Below are 16633 nucleotides of genomic sequence, written 5' to 3'. Positions count from 1 at the left end.
CTTGGGTCACACGAAGCAAGTGTGGAGTATAGGGAAAGCAGAAAGAAACTTAAGAAAGGAGTAAGAAGGGCTAAAAGGGGTCAGGAAAAAGCATTGGCCAGCAGAATTAAGGAAAATCCCAAAGCTTTTTACACGTATATAAAGAGCAAGAGGATAGCCAGGGAGAGGATTGGCCCAATCAAGAACAAAGGAGGGGATCTGTGCATGGAGCCAGAGGAAATGGGCACAGTATTAAACAAGTACTTTGTGTCAGTATTCACCAAAGACACGGACTTGGTGGATGATGAGTCTGCGAAAGTGTAAATAGTTTGAGTCATGTTGAGATCAAAAAGGAAGGTGTATAGGGGTTCTTGGGAAACATTAAGGTAGACGAGTCCCCAGGGCCTGATGGGATATACCCCAGAATACTGAGAGAGGCAAGGGAGGAAATTGTTGGGGCCTTGAGAGAAATCTTTGTATCCTCACTGGCTACAGGGGAGGTCCTAGAAGATTGGAGAATAGCCAGTATTGTTCCTTTGTTTATGAAGGACAGCAAGAATAATCCAGGTAATTACAGCCACTGAGCCTTACATCAGTGGCAGGGAAATTATTGGAGAGGATTCTTTGAGACAGGATTTATTCCCACTTGGAAATAAGTAGTGAGAGGCAACATGGTTTTGTGAAGGGGAGATCGTGTCTCACGAACTTGATCAAGTTTTTGAGAAAGTGACAAAGACGATTGATGAAGGTAGGGCAGTGGATGTTGTCTGCATGGACTTCAGTAAGCCCTTTGACAAAGTCCCTCATGGCAAACTGGTGCAGAAGGTGAAGTCGCATGGGATCAGTGATGTGCTAGCAAGGTGGATACAAAACTGGCTCAGTCAAAGAACAGTGAGAAGTGTCTCAACACCAGGTTAAAGTCCAACAAGTTTATTTGGTAATAAACGCCACTAGCTTTTGGAACGCTGTTCCTTCATCACCTCATAACCCCGGTCCAACGCCGGCATCTCCACATCATGACTACCATCAGCCAAAGAAGACAGAGGGTAGCAATAGAAGGGTGCGTTTCTGAATGGAGAGCTGTGACAAGTGGCGTTCCTCAGGGATCAGTGCTGGGACCTTTGCTGTTTGTAATATATATATGTATACATATGATTTGGAGGAAAATGTAACTGGATTGGTTAGTAAGTTTGCGGATGACACAAAGGTTGGTGGATTTACAGATAGTGATGAGGACCATCAGAAGATACGGCAGAATATAGATCATTTGGAGATTTGGGCGGAGAGATAGCAGATGGAGTTTAATCTGGACAGATGTGAGGTAATCCATTTTGGAAGGTCTGATACTGATAGGAAATACACAGCAAATAGCAGAACCCTTAAGAACATAAGAAATAGGAGCAGGAGTAGGCCATCTAGCCCCTCGAGCCTGCCCCGCCATTCAATAAGATCATGGCTGATCTGTCGTGGCTCAGTTCCACATTCCCGCCCTCTCCCCATAACCCTTAATCCCCTCTCTTATCAAAAACCCATCAACCCGCGTCTTAAAAATATTTAGCAAGGCGGCCTCCACCACCTCAACGGGCAGAGAATTCCAGAGATTCACCACCCTTTGAGTGAAGAAGTTCCTCCTCAACTCCGTTCTAAACCCCCCCCCCCCCCCCCGCTTTTATCTTGAGGCTGTGTCCCCTAGTCCTACTGTCCCTTCTGAGCGGGAAGAGTCTCTCCACTCTATCCTATCCATCCCATTCATCATCTTATACGTCTCAATGAGATCTCCCCTCATTCTTCTAAACTCTAACGTGTACAAGCCTAGTTTATTCAGCCTCTCCTCATAGCTCAACCCCCTCAACTCTGGTATCAGCCTAGTAAACCTCCTCTGCACTCCCTCCAAGGCCAAAATATCCTTGCGTAAGTACGGCGCCCAAAACTGCACACACTACTCCAGCTGTGGCCTCACCAATGCCCTATACAGCCGCAGCAAGACCTCCCTACTTTTATATTCAATCCCCCTCGCTATGAAGGCCAGCATCCCATTAGCCTTCCTGACCACCTGCGATCTCCCCTAGAGTTTAGAAGAATGAGGGGAGATCTCATTGAGACGTATAAGATGATGAATGGGATGGATAGGACAGAGGTGGAGAGACTCTTCCCGCTCAGAAAGGATAGTAGGACTAGGGGGCACAGCCTCAAGATAAAGGGGGGGCGGTTTAGAACTGAGTTGAGGAGGAACTTCTTCACTCAAAGGGTGGTGAATCTCTGGAATTCTCTGCCCGTTGAAGTGGTGGAGGCTACCTCGCTAAATATTTTTAAGACGTGGGTTGATGGGCTTTTGATAAGAGAGGGGATTAAGGGTTATGGGGAGAGGGCGGGAATGTGGAACTGAGCCACGACAGATCAGCCATGATCTTATTGAATGGCGGGGCAGGCTCGAAGGGCTAGTTGGCCTACTCCTGCTCCTATTTCTTATGTTCTTATGCACTTGCAGGCTGGGTTTTTGCGACTCATGCACAGGGACCCCAAGGTCCCTCTGCACCGTCGTCTGCTGCAGTTTTTCGCCACGTAAGTAATAATCCTTCCTACCATTATTCCTACCAAAGTGGACCACCTCGCACTTGCCAACATTAAATTCCATTTGCCAGTTCCTGGCCCATTCGCCCAGCCTATCTAGATCCTTCTGCAGACTCTCCACACCCTCCGCGCAATTTGCCGTTCCACCAATCTTGGTGTCATCAGCAAATTTCGACACGATACACTCGGTTCCCTCCTCCAGATCATCTGTATAAATGGTAAATAGCTGAGGCCCCAGCACCGACCCCTGGGGCACTCCACTAGTCACCAGCCGCCAATCCGAATAGCACCCATTAACCCCCACTCTCTGCCTCCTATTTGACAACCAATCCTCTATCCACGCTAACACCCTACCCCCAACTCCACTGAAAGTGGCAATGCAGGTGGAGAAGGCAGTCAAGAAAGCATATGGCACACTTGGCTTCATCAGCCGGGGTATTGAATTTAAAAATTGGCAAGTCATGTTGCAGCTGTATAGAACCTTAGTTAGGCTGCACTTGGAATATGATAGTCAATTCTGGTTGCCACCCTAACAGAAGGATGTGGAGGTGTTGGAGATGTTTTTGGATAAAAGATTTACCAGGATGTTACCTGTTACAGAGGCTATTTTCTATGAGGAGAGGTTGGAGAAACTTGGTTTGTTTTCACTGGAGCGATGGAGGTTGAGGGGAGACCTGATAGAAGTCTACAAGAATGAGAGGCATGGTCAGAGTGGGCAGTCAGAAGCTTTTCCCGAGGGTGGAAGAGTCAATTACTAGGGGGCACAGGTTTAAGGTGCGAGGGGAGAGGTTTAAAGATGTACGAGGCAGATTTTTTACACAGAAAGTAGTGGGTGCCTGGAACTTGTTGCCGGGGGAGGTAGTGGAAGCGGATGTGATAGTGACTTTTAAGGGGCATCTTGACAAATATGTGAATAGGATGGGGTAGAGGGATGTGGTCCCTGGAAGGGTAGGGGGTTTTAGTTCAGTCGGCAGCATGCAGTCGGTGCAGGCTTGGAGAGCCGAAGGGCCTGTTCCTGTGCTGTAATTTTCTTTGTTCTTAATAAGGTGGAACAGACACATGAAGTGTGTTGAATTTTAAACTAGAATTTAACACTTTATTTGATTTGTTTTATTATTGTCACATGCATTTGTATACAGTGAAAAGAATTGTTTCTTGTGTGCTATACAGATAAAGCATACTATTCATAGAGAAGGCAAGGAGAGGTGCAGTCATAGCTAGGGCGTGGAGAAAGATCAACTTATTATAAGGTAGGCCCATTTAGAAGTCTGGCAGCAGAGAAGAAGCTGTTCTTGAGTCAATTGGTATGTGTCCTCAGACTTTATCTTTTTCCTGATGGAAGAAGATGGTAGGGAGTATGTCCAGGGTGTGTGGGGTCTTTGATTATGCAACTTCATGTTATCTGTTACTCAGTTGTTTATCTTTTCTCAGGCTGTAGCCCATTTGTCTTTATATTGAAGAAATTCCATGGGTGAAAGCTTGCTGTTCTTAATGTGGCTTCATGAGCAGATTGTCAAGTGGTAAAATGTGTAGTTCTAAACAAATGTGTAGTTCTAAACAGAAGTCTTTTAAAAGACCCCAATGAGTTTGCCTCGACTACCACTGACAGCAGCCGATTCCACTAACTCATCACCCTCTGAGTAAAAAACTTACCCCTAACATCTCCTCTGTACTTGCTTCCCAGCACCTTAAACCTGTTTAGAACTTCACAACTTCAGGATGTCTCAAAGTGCTTTTCAGTGAATAATGTGCTTTTTGAAGCATAGTCAGTGTTGTACCCTAAGGAAAGGTAGTGAAGACAAATGGGTCTTCGCTCCTTTTTCCACTTAAACATGAAGTGAGGGGAGCTCTGGTGCAGTTGACTAAATAACCATCTATTCTAGGTACAGCAGGTGTATGGCAATCTTCTGTGCTATTGGATCTGAGCTGTTGTATTTTCCTTTTTTTTTGTATGCGCGTGTTGCTGGGGTGGTTGATTTTTATTGACCATTTAACATAAGAACATACTCATGCACAAGGACCCCGAGGTCCCTCTGCACCGTCGCCTGCTGCAGTTTTTCGCCCCGTAAGTAATAGTCCTTCCTACCATTCTTCCTAACAACATTGCGCTAACAACAACAGACCTCTCTGATTCATTAAAACCTTTGTCGTGAGTTCTGATGCAGCTGCTTGGCGTGCTTCAGAGGGGAATTCAGTTTGTGTGGGACTGAAGGCACATAGAGACCTAGACCTAGACCTGGATTTTAGTTTGGGTTCAGGAAAACATAACCTGTGTACTTCTGCGCCCTCTGAATCACACGTGCAACCCATCTGTGACTTGGCTTGAAACCTTTGCCTTGCCAGACAGGGGTCGAGTGCATTTTGCAAGCCATGGTGGACAGAGTATAGGTGTGGAGGTGGGCTGCATTACAGGCCCACTTTGCTTCTCTAAAACAGCAGCTGAGCTTCCAACATTGTATGAAGAGCCCCTAAACCTCACCCATCTCTCCCAATCAGATTGCCCATGCCACTCCCCTCCTATACCATGTATCCCCCATAGCTGTTCACTCAGTAGGCACAGTGTACTAACAATGGGAATTACTTTAAAATCCTTAGAAAAAAATAAAAAGTGAAAGAATTTAATAAAACCATGAATTGAAACACCATTATTGATGCTGGAAAGGAGAAAAAACTACCCCGATACAAAGAAATTGTATTCTTTAAATACATCGTAGATTTTCATATGAACAAGAAACACATTGAAGGAAAATTTTGTTATTAAAGCTTCTTCAACTATTCAGTGATTTTTGCATCAATAGACAAGTGCTGAACATAGAACACTACAACACAAACAGGCCCTTTGGCCCACAAGTTGCGCCGATCATATCCATATCTACCAGGCCATAGAACTATCTGTAACTCCCAATCCCATGTACTCATCCAGAAGTCTATTAAAAGACCCCAGCGAGTTTGCCTCTACCACCACTGATGGCAGCCGATTCCACTCACTCATCACCCTCTGAGTGGAAAAACTAACCATAACATCTCCTCTGTACTTGCTTCCCAGCACCTTAAACCTGTGTCCTCTCGTAGCGACCATTTCAGCCCTGGGAAATAGCCTTCGAGAATCCACCCTATCTATTCCTCTCAACATTATATAAATCTGAGCTGAAATCATTTTTATTCTGTTTTATTTGTTCATGTGACATGGGCATCGCTGGCTGGCCAGCATTGATTGTCCATTCCTAGGTACCCTTGGAGGGCAATTGAGAATCAACCACATTGCTGTGGCTCTGGAGTCACATGTAGGCCAGACCAAGTAAGGGCGGCAGATTTCCTTCCCTAAAGGACATTAGTGAATCAGATGGGATTTTCCAACAATCGACAATGCTTTCATGGTCATCAGTAGATTCTTAATTCCAGATTTTTTAAATTGAATTTTGGATTAATAGCCAAGTGATAATACCAAAAGGCCACCGCCTCCCCTGTTATATGATCATTTTATTGTTTGAAACTCAGCCATGCATTCCTAACAGCTACAGCTGTCATAACAAAAGCTACCAACCACATTGTCTGAAGCAGATAGAACAGAATGGTGTCTAATTGTCATTTCAAAGCAGATTGCACGTCAGCCAATAAGATAAGAGCAGGTGCAGATTTTTTCAATTTTCAAGAGCAGGATCTTTTTAAACAGCCAGGTGTGGTGATCAATTTAAATCACAGCACAGGTCCTATCAGCATCCGCTTTCATGTCATTTATTTTATTTTTTAATGCATTTTGGCACTTCTGACAATTGGAAAAGCACAGTATCACATGATTACCAATTACACAATGTTGTTAAATGTAATTTGTACTATCAGGATACTTGGCATAGCAAAGGTTAATAAGGCACAAGGAAGCAGTACTACCCATATTGTGATGTAAAAAGACAAATGAATCATAGGCTCTTTACAGTGCAGAGGACGCCATTCGGCACTGATTCTCTGACAGACCATCTTAACCAGGCCCTTCCCCCCCCCCACCCTATCCCCATAATCCCACATATTTCTCAAGGCTAATCCATCTAACCTACATATCTTGGGACTCTTAAGGGGCAATTTAGCATGGCCAATCCACATAATCTGCACATCTTTGGACTGTAGGAGGAAACGGAAGCACCTGGAGGAAATCCACAGAGAGGATGTGAAAATTCCACACACAGTTACCCAAGGGTCTCTGGAGCTGTGAGGCAGCAGTGCTGGCCACTGTGCCACCATACCGCCCACTATGATTTGCCTGGAGACTAGAGTCAATTGAGGATTGGACAGAGAGCTGTGTCAGAGCGAGCATGGAGTTAGCCTATAGCTTGGTTTATACCTTATGTCATTGTGCATAGTTACGTATTATCACTGAACTCTTAATGTTCAACCATACAAGACTCAGAACCTCTTCATGAGATCTTCTGAACATACAACACAACATGTCTTTGCAGGACAGTTCCCCGTGATGAATCAATGCATTAAAAGCATATCTACATTACAATACAGCATCTAATTGTGACATTTGAAAGTGTCAAAACATTTGCACTTACTATTCAGAATGTTCCCCACTCCTCAGTGTGCTTCTCCCAATAGTCACGGCCTCTCCATGTGTTTTTTTAGGGCCCCACACCAGCAATTAAATGTAGTACACGAGAAGAAATACAATTTTCCTGTTATTCTCATGATGAGGATTTGGGAGAAGTGTGTGTACGTTTTGCACCCAAGGCTTCCCCTATCTGGCAAGCAGTCACACAAAAATAGTGTGGAGTCCGGAAGGCACAGAGGTTGTTTCAAGACCTGTGGTTTTTTTTCTGGGAGACAGAAATCCGGCCCTGTAATGTTAGAAAACTTGCATTTAGCCACATCTTTTAATACCTCAAGGTTTTTTAGAGTGCTTTAAAGTGAATGAAGTATCTTTGAAGCTGCTGGAAGGTAGAAAATATGACAGTGGATATGTAAATAGCAGTACAAAAGTGACCAGACAATCTGTTTATTGGTCGTAAATAATGGTCCTGGACCCTAGTTCCAAATCGCCTGCTCTGGTAGGAGTACATTTTACATCCACCAGAGCGCTGGGACGGACCTCAACCTTTTATCTGAAAGCTGGCACCTTTGACAGTTTAGGAATTCCACAGTGCTGTGCTTGGAATGCCAGCTTAGGTGATGTTCCCAAGTCCCAGGAATGGGACTTGACAATTATTGACATTTGAGCATTGTTGAATGATTTATGAATTGTGGTAAGATTCATGCACCAAAGCCTTTCCCAAGAAACTACAGAGGAGGGGCCTTGTTCTAATTTCCTTACTAAATTGCCCTTTTGTGTCAGGGGGACTAGCAGGGTTAAATACATGGGATTAGGGGGATAGGGCCTGGGTGCGATTGTTGTTGGTATGGGCTCTAAAATACTCAGTTGTAAGACCCTGCTTTTTTTTAATGAGTGACTTTGCAGATGTAATTGACTGGGTTAGGTGTGTATTTTTAAAAGCTGATGTAAAGAATTGAAATTACTTTGGTTGCATTGTCCCTTTATTCCATTTGCTATTAAATATGGCCAGAGGAAAAGTTGATATTTTGGTGTCATCACATCAGAAAAATTAGCTTCACCAAGATGCATTGAAAGAAGTTAGACTTTTATATTTGTTCATAGGATGTGAGCATTACTGTTAAGGCCAGCATTTATTGCCCTTTGGGAAGGTAGTTGGTCAGCCATCTTCTTGAAATACTGCACTCCCTGTGGGTGTCGGTACGCTCAGATAGCCGTTTGGAAGGGGGAATCCAAATTTTCACCAAGCAGCAGTAAAGGAACAGTGATACATTTCCATGTCTGGGTAGTCTTGGAGGTCAGTATGCAGGTGATGGTGTTCCCATGCCTGTCCTTCTAGGCAATAGAGACTGTGAGTGTGGTAGATGCTATGAAGCTAACTTTGAACAGTTGCTGGATAAACATGTGAAGGATGGAATGGAAGGATAGGTTGCTAGGGTGAGATGAAATGGAGGTTGTAGCAGGTTTGTGTGGGGCTAAGTGCCAGCGTTGATCTCTTGGACTGAGTGGCCTATTTCTGTCCTCTGTTTTATGTAATTCACTGATCCTTGGAGTTGTACTGAATCTGTCACATAAGAAGATCGGAACTAGGAGCAGGAGTAGGCCATCTGGTGCCTCGAGCCTGCTCAGCCATTCAATAAGATCATGACTGATCTTTTCACAGACTCAGCTCCACTTACCCACCTGCTCACCATAACCCTTAATTCCTTTACTATTCAAAAATTTATCTATCCTTGCCTTAAAAGTATTCAATGTGATAGCCTCAACTGCATCACTGGGCGGGGAATTCTGCAGATTCACAACCCTTTGGGCGAAGAGTTCCTCCTCACTCATTCTTAAATCTGCTCCCCCTTATTTTGAGGCCATGCCCCCAGTTCTAGTTTCACCCGCCAGTGGAAACAACCTCCCTGCTTCTATCTTATCTGTTCCCTTCATAATCTTATATAAGATCGCCCCTTATTCTTCTGAATTCTAATGAGTATATTTTCAGTCTACTCAGTCTATCCTTATAAGCCAACTGCTCAACTCCAGAATCAACCTAGTGAATCTCCTCTGCACCACATCCAGTGCCAGTATATCCTTCCACAAGTAAGGAGACCAAAACTGTACACGGTACTTAAGGTGTGACCTGACCAGCATCTTATACAGCTGCATCGTAACCTTGCTGTTTTAAACTCCATCTCTTTAGCAATGAAGGACAAAATTCCATTTGCCTTCTCAATTACCTGTTGCACCTGCAAACCAAATTTTTGTGATTAATGCACAAGGACACACAACAGCATGCTGCAATTTTTTAACCATATAAATAAGTCTATTTTGCTGTTGTTCCTACCGAAATGGATGACCCCACGTATACCAACATTCTGCTCCATCTGCCAGACCCTTGTCCATTCACTGAGACTATCCAAGTCCCTTTACAGACTTTCAGTGTCCACTTCGTTCTGTGGCAGATCACTTGTGGGCAGTCCAGGTGTCCTGCCTTCATTCTCACCCAACCCTCTCAGAAGAATGTGTTGGTCACGTTACCCCATTCTACTCTCATGGTGTGTTCTGCAATCATAGCAAGCACTTTGGCATGCCTGTTATGGGAGAATAGCAAATTACATAAGATGTTGTGCAGTGTACACTTTGAGATACCGCCAGCTTTGGCCGCATTGCCTTTGTCCTTCTCCACTGTTGGCTGAATGTAGTTAATTAGCAACTGTTTCCATGGTAACTGTTCCCTAATCCAAAACAATGTCTTATTTTTCTTTCTCTCTGGGCTCTCCTTATCTTGTGTTTACCTGAAGGTCGGATTCATGCTCTCTCCCCACCACCACCGCCTGCCCCCCCCACCCCGAGTATATACACACACTTAATCTCCAGCCTCTGCCAGCCTACCGAGGAGTTGATTTTCTTTTTGCGAACCATGACAAGCACTGGCATAGCGAGACACAGAAAACCGGTTCCAGACCGATAATCAACAAATGTGGCTGCTTGCAGATATCTGTTGCTAGTTTTTTTTAGAAAAGAGAAATAAAATGGGGGTGGGGGAGTGGGGTGTGGAGAGAAATCTCTTCCAATAATAAAGATAAAAATGAGCACTCTAGCTCGCTCAATTAGCTCTTTCAGCTCTTTCTTCGTACTGTAACTGTTTGGTCTTTTGGATGGAATCCAGTGGCACTGGTAGGGAGGGAAGTTATACACAAGGACTTGCATTTGAAGTTTCAGTTCGGTTTGGCAGATGAAACGGCCCCTTTCATGCTGGAGATTATGTAGTCCTTTTATCCAGAAAAACGCTTTGAAGAGACCACCCTTAGATGGTTCTAGCATTTAATGGAAACCAAGATAACTGCTTCACAAAAACCTTGCACAAGGTGCCGTCAATTTTTAACAGAACTATGGTAGGACGTGAAGTAAAATCAATTTTTTTTGTACGATAGAACTATGGGGAATCGTGAAATAAAATCATTTGGTTTGTAAGTATGCATCTAAATGTTGGATGTCATCTTCATCCAGAGGTACTTAATTCACTATCACATCGAGTAGTCGATGCACACTGCGTAGATGTATTTGGGGGGGGCTAGATAAACGTGAGAGAAAAAGGACTAGAGGGATATACTGATAAGGCTGATGAAGTAGGGTGGGAGACAGCTGGTGTGGAACATAAACACCAGCATATACCAATCCCTTGACCTTTCCTGTACCTTAAGATCAGGAATGGGAATATTCACTGATGATTGCACAGTGTTCGGTACTGTTCGCATCCTACTCAGATAGTGGTACGTGACCTCATGCAGCAAGACCTGGACAACATTCAAGCTGATGAGTGGCAAGTAACATTTGTGCCAGGGCAATGATCATCTCTGACAAATAAGGATCTTACCATCTCTCCATTATTTTTAACAGCAATACGATTGTTGAATTCCCTACCATCAACATCCTGGGGTCACCTTTGATTGGCAACTTAACTGACCCAACCATATAAATTCTGTACTTACTTGGGGCAGGTCTGAGGCTGGGAATTCTGTTGCAGGTAATGCACTTGCTGAGTCCACAAGTGCTGTTCCCCAGCCTGGGGAGATGGTGGCATTGTAGCAATGTCAAGTGACTTATAATCCAAAGGCTCAAACTAATGTTTTGGAGATGCTGGTTCAAATCCCATCACAGCAGCTGGTGGAATTTAAATTAAATTATACAGGGACCACATCAAAGGTTACTATACAATAATAAGAGCTTCTGGTGTACTGGATAGAGGATTGGTTAGCTAAAGGAAGCACAGAGTAGGGATATATGGATCTTTCTCAAGTTGGCAAGTTGTGACAAGTGGAATGCCATGGATCAGTGTGGGGCCTCAACTATTTACTTTATATCACTGACTGGGATGAATTGTATGGTATGGTTGCTTATGACAAAGATAGGAAAGTAAGTAGGAAAGTAAGTTGTGAGGGGGACATAAGGATTCTGCAGAGGCGTTATAGATAGGTAGTCAAATATTTAGCAGATAGTGTATAACTTGTCCGCTTTGACAGGAAGAATAGAAAAGCAGCATGTTATTTAAATAGAGTGTGTTTGCGGAGCTTTTGGGTACAGAGGGATCTGGATGACCTGGTGCATGAATCAGGAAAAGTTAGTATGCAACTGATTAGGAAGGCCAATAGAATTTTGTCATCTATTGCAGGGGGAGTGGAATTTAAAAGAAGTGATGTTTTGCTACAGTTGATGAGACCAGATCTAGAGTACTGTGCACAGTTTTGCTGTTCTTATTTAAGAAAGAATACAAGTGTCAGAAGACATTCAGAGAACGTTCATTTGCTTAGGCGTGTTATCTTAACAAGGGAACATTGGAGGGGCTGGAACTCTATCCATTGCAGTTTAAAAGATTGAGAGGTGATCTCATTGAAACAGGGGACTTTAGATGGTGGATGCTGAAAGGATGTTACCCCTTGTGGGGAGAGACTAGGACCATGGGACACTGTCTTAAATGGGAGACCCTAATTTTTAAATAGAATTGAGAAGAAATATTTTCTGAGAGTCATGAATCATTGGGATGCTCTTCCCCAGAGGGTGGTAAAGGCAGGGTCAATTCATATTTTTCAGGCAGAATCTTGACTAACAAGAGACCCGAAGATTATTGGGGGCAGGAGGAATATGGAGTTGGCCACAATCAAATCAGCCTGACCTTACTGAATGGTGGAACAGACTGGAGGGGCACACTGAAAGTAGTGTGTCCCATATACAAGATGCACTAGAGCAACTCACCAAGTTCCTATTTAAGAACAACTTCCAAACCTGTTACCCCTACCACCCTGGAAGGATGAGCAGTAAACACATGGGAATACCACCATCAGTAGGTTCATAAGAACAGAGGAGCAGGCCATTCAGCCCATTGAGTCTACTCCGCCATTCAGTATGATCATGGCTGATCATCTACTTAATGTCTTTTCCCCCCATAATATTCCCATATTTCTGTCATTCATATTTAGAAATTTGTCTATCTCTGCTTTATCCATATGCAATGGCTGAGTTCCCAAAGCTCTCTTGAGGTAGAGAATTCCAAAGATTCACAACCCTCTGAGTGAAAACATTCCTTATCTTGGTCCTAAGTGGCTTTCCCCTTATTTTGAGATTGGGTCCCCTGGTTTTAGACTGTCCAACCAGAGGAAACATCTTATTTGCATCTATCCTTTAAATATTTTATAGTTTTAATGAAATCACTTCTCATTCCTCAAAACACTAAAGAATACAGGCCCAGTTTCCCCAAATTCTCCCCAAAGCACAGTCCCTCCATCCCAGTAACAGGTTCCGCTCAAAGTCATACACTCCCCATGGAACTATATTGCCATTCATTACTGGGTCAAAGACCTCTCCAACTTCCTTCCATGAGCAGCATTGTGAGTGTACCTATGCCACATGTAGTGCAGCGGTTTAATAGGGTGGCTCACCATGACCATCTTAAGGGCAACTAGGGATGGACAGTAAATGTTAGCCTTGCCAGTGACACTGTTATCCCATCAACTAATTAACAGGTGTTGGGCCGAATGACCCGTTTCTTTATCAATTTTAAGTAATTCAAACAATTATTTAAAATAAGTTTGCTAAATCTGTGATGATCCAGACAAAGTTCTGGTCTAATGGAAGGCAGTAGAGTGCAAAAGTCTTGATGGCCCACTCTGGGATCTGAAGTAAATCGTGAGAATACTTCATCATAAATTTACTTTGTGACACATCTGGTCTGTTCACTCAGTGACTGACGATTTCTTAATCTGCTGGTAGTTTGGATTTATTAATATCGCCGCAGTTCTTTCCAGTGTTTACAGATTTCAACAAAACAACTTTAAATGAAAGCCACAAAACATACAAATTACGATGGACAGAGAAAGACCCTTGGGTCCATCTATCCTGTCTCGCAAACTCCAAAGTCTTGTACATCACCATTAGACACGACCTAAAACCTCACCTGAGACCATGTGATCCCCTGGGAGAGGAGAATTGGCTGTCTCGTTCCCTTATGTTACCACGGTAACTACAATTCTAAAGGCACTTAATTGACTGTAGTCAATGTTTAAATGTAGCAAACCCAGAAGCTAACTTGTGTTCCTATGCAGTGTTCTCAGGATGCTTAAAGGCATTATATAAATTGTCTTATTTCAACACTTTTGCACTGCCACATGCAACCATAGTGACTTGAGCTGACTGCATACTGTAGGCTGCTGACTTTTCTACATGGTGTTTACTAATGAATAAGGACAAGGAGGCACTGTACTCTGGGGTTAGATCAGAGATTGATAGCAACATCCCCTCATCAAGAGAATGAGGGGGATCGCGAGTGTGAATGATTTACATTTATATAGCACCTTTCATGACCACAGAAGTTTCAAAGCACGTTGCAGCCAGTGAAGGATTTTTTGACATGAAGTAATTGTTAAAACTTAAGTAAAATGGGAGCAGATTTGCGAACAGCAAGCTCCCACAAATATTTTTATCTTGGGATAAATATTCGTCAGGGCACTGGAATGAAGCCCCACTTTCCAGCTCTCCTGCGAAAATAGTGTTGTGGGGTCTTTTATGGCTACCTGAGCAGACAGACCGGACCTCTGGTTTAACATACAACTTGTGTTTGTGTGTATGTAATAAAACTTTCCAAGGCTTCACCAAAGCATTATAAAGCGAAATATGACATAGAGGTACATGAAATCTTCAATCAGATGACATAAGATGCTTGCCAAAGGCGTAGGTTTTAAGGAATCTCTTGAAGGGAAGAGAGAGAGGTAAAGAGATTTAGGGAGGGAATTCCAGCACTTTAAACCTAGGTAGCTAAAGTGTGGTCACCAATGTAGGACGGCAAAGGTTAAAATCTAGATAAAATGATTCGTTATTGGCTAGTCTAAACGGGAGTTTAGTTGATGCTGTACTGTCAATTATTTCTACAAGAATGTTCGGAATACTGTCTGCTGCAACTTGACAAAGAGAAGTTATGGAAGTGAAGAGCCACTGAACGAATTATTAAATCAGTAATGTTATCTCAGCCTAGCGTGAATAGTGGTATTTTCACCCTGAGGACTTGTGGACTACACCAGATTCGGACTATTCTGCATTTTTATGTTGCACATTAACTGATTGGTATGGACTTTTGATTTGCTTAGTAAGTAACTTGAGTTACTCATAATGAGTTGATTTGCCCACTTTCAGACTATTTTCACCATATTGGTCCCATTCAGGATCTGGGCATAAACAGTTCAGTTTGATTTTAAACCACTTGAGTGAGCCTTTGTGGAATTGTAATGTGGGTTAAAGAAAAGGTGTGATACTTCCTGTATGCGGAAGACCTCTTGGTTCCTACTAGCCGAATGTATGACTGCAAATCAGTTGGCATCTGACTCCAATGTATGTTGAATTTGTGTTTTGTCACTTGCGGGGGGATTTGGTGAAATGATTTATCCGCAGCTTTCCCTACTAATGGACTACGCCCTCGGTGATGTCCGTGTCCGAATGGGTCTAGCCCATCCTTTAGTCAAGGTTGGTTGTATGGTAGAGGCCAACTTCTGTTTGCCTTCAGCTGCCTGCACTCTAAGCTCTGGAATTAATTCCATCTCTATGGCTAGAATGTTGCACTCCTGGGTTTTTATGGGTGAGGGAGGGGAGAATGTAAATTAAAGAAATAACATTTCCTGCGAGTTCCCACCCTGCTCTGACTACATTGTGATTTTAAGACTTTGAATGGTAAGGCCCCTATTGTGGCCCTTAAATGTCTTATTATTGGCCGCTTAAAGGCATTTGTCTGCCAGTGTTCTCCATTCCCAGGACTTAGGCATCTTCAAACATTGTCTCTTCTGCCCACATTGTAGTTCCTGTCACTGCAGGAACTAGAGAACTACTAGCCAATCGGATTGGATGGCATCTCTCTACGGTGAGACTTCCTCCCGGGTGAGGAGTGGAAATCCTGCCTGCAACCACTTTGAAGATGAAAAGGCTGTGAGGCACTTGGAGTTGACAGGGAGGCAATCACAATTCTCCCCCCCGCCCCCATCCAAAAAAATTCAGGCACAAGGTCTGCCTCTCCACCACTCCTACTTCCTTAAAGCCACTGAGCTTTTCACCACCTGTCCTAATATCTCCTTTGGTGATTTGATATTAAATTCTGTTTGGGAACACTCATGTGAAGCACCTTGGGATGCTTTGCTACAATAAAGGTGCCATGTAAACACAATTTGTTTTGGGTTGAAAGAAAGACTTGGGTTTCTGTATTGCACCTATCTTGATTTCAGGATGTCCCACAGAGTTTGTGTTTGAATGATCAGGTGGGGATGAAGAAGAAAGGGAGAGAAAAGAGTGCAAAAGGGATCCAGATGTTCTACGAGACCAGGGCACTGGGAACCCTGAACCTGACTAGCCCCCTCCCTCATCTTTATTTTTACAGCATTTTGATTGGATATTCAATATTCACAAATCATTGGCCAAATGCTTGCTATGTTCTGAAGGACATTATTTTGAAGGGATGAGTTGGGTTAATTGAAAGCTGCATGATTCATACCAGTTTCTCATTTTGGAAGAAGAAAGTACTTGAATTTACAAAGCATCTTAATAGAAAACTGTAGTTCTGTTGAGAATGAATTTAAGTTGGTGTCCTCTAGTTCTGACACACCACACCATTTCTCTTTATTTACTCTGTCAAAGCCATTTATGATTTTGAGTACCTCCATTAAATCTCCACTTGGCATCCTCTGTGCTGAGGGGAGGGTTCGCAGCTTCTCTACTCTCCCAATGTAATCAAAGTCCTTCATCTTTGATGCCATTACAGCAAGCCTCTTTTGCACTCTCCGAGGCTTTAACATCCTCCCTAAAGAGTGGTGCGCAGAATTCCAGCTGAGACCTAATCAGTAGTTTATAAAGATTAAGATCAAAAGATTGTTTCCATCCTGTCTTATATATTCCTGGCATTGTGTCGATTGCCGATTCAAAAATGTAGCTCCTAAACTGATGATTTTCCCGAGCTGCTTGTTCTAGTTCCATACCTGAGCAAAATGAGTGACAAAGTGTGCAAGATTTATAAAGTAGTCA

At 43.2% G+C, this 16633-nt stretch overlaps 1 protein-coding gene across 5 annotated transcripts in view; it reads left to right on the top strand.

The window, feature by feature from the left end:
* The window catches only part of tead1a (TEA domain family member 1a), a 216796-nt gene that overhangs the window by 98062 nt on the left and 102101 nt on the right, over window positions 1-16633 (top strand). The window contains exon 1 of one of the 5 annotated variants that reach the window (XM_080190058.1): window positions 14696-14717. The exons of the other annotated variants lie outside the window; for them this stretch is intronic. The gene's annotated coding sequence lies outside the window, so the exon portion shown is untranslated. Of the gene's footprint in view, window positions 1-14695; window positions 14718-16633 lie in introns of those variants that run through there. 5 annotated transcript variants of the gene reach the window in all.

The sequence above is a fragment of the Carcharhinus amblyrhynchos genome, chromosome 6, assembly GCF_965287045.1.
Source record: "Carcharhinus amblyrhynchos chromosome 6, sCarAmb.v2.hapA, whole genome shotgun sequence".
NCBI lineage: Eukaryota > Metazoa > Chordata > Chondrichthyes > Carcharhiniformes > Carcharhinidae > Carcharhinus > Carcharhinus amblyrhynchos.
This window is presented reverse-complemented; position numbering and strand designations above follow the sequence as displayed.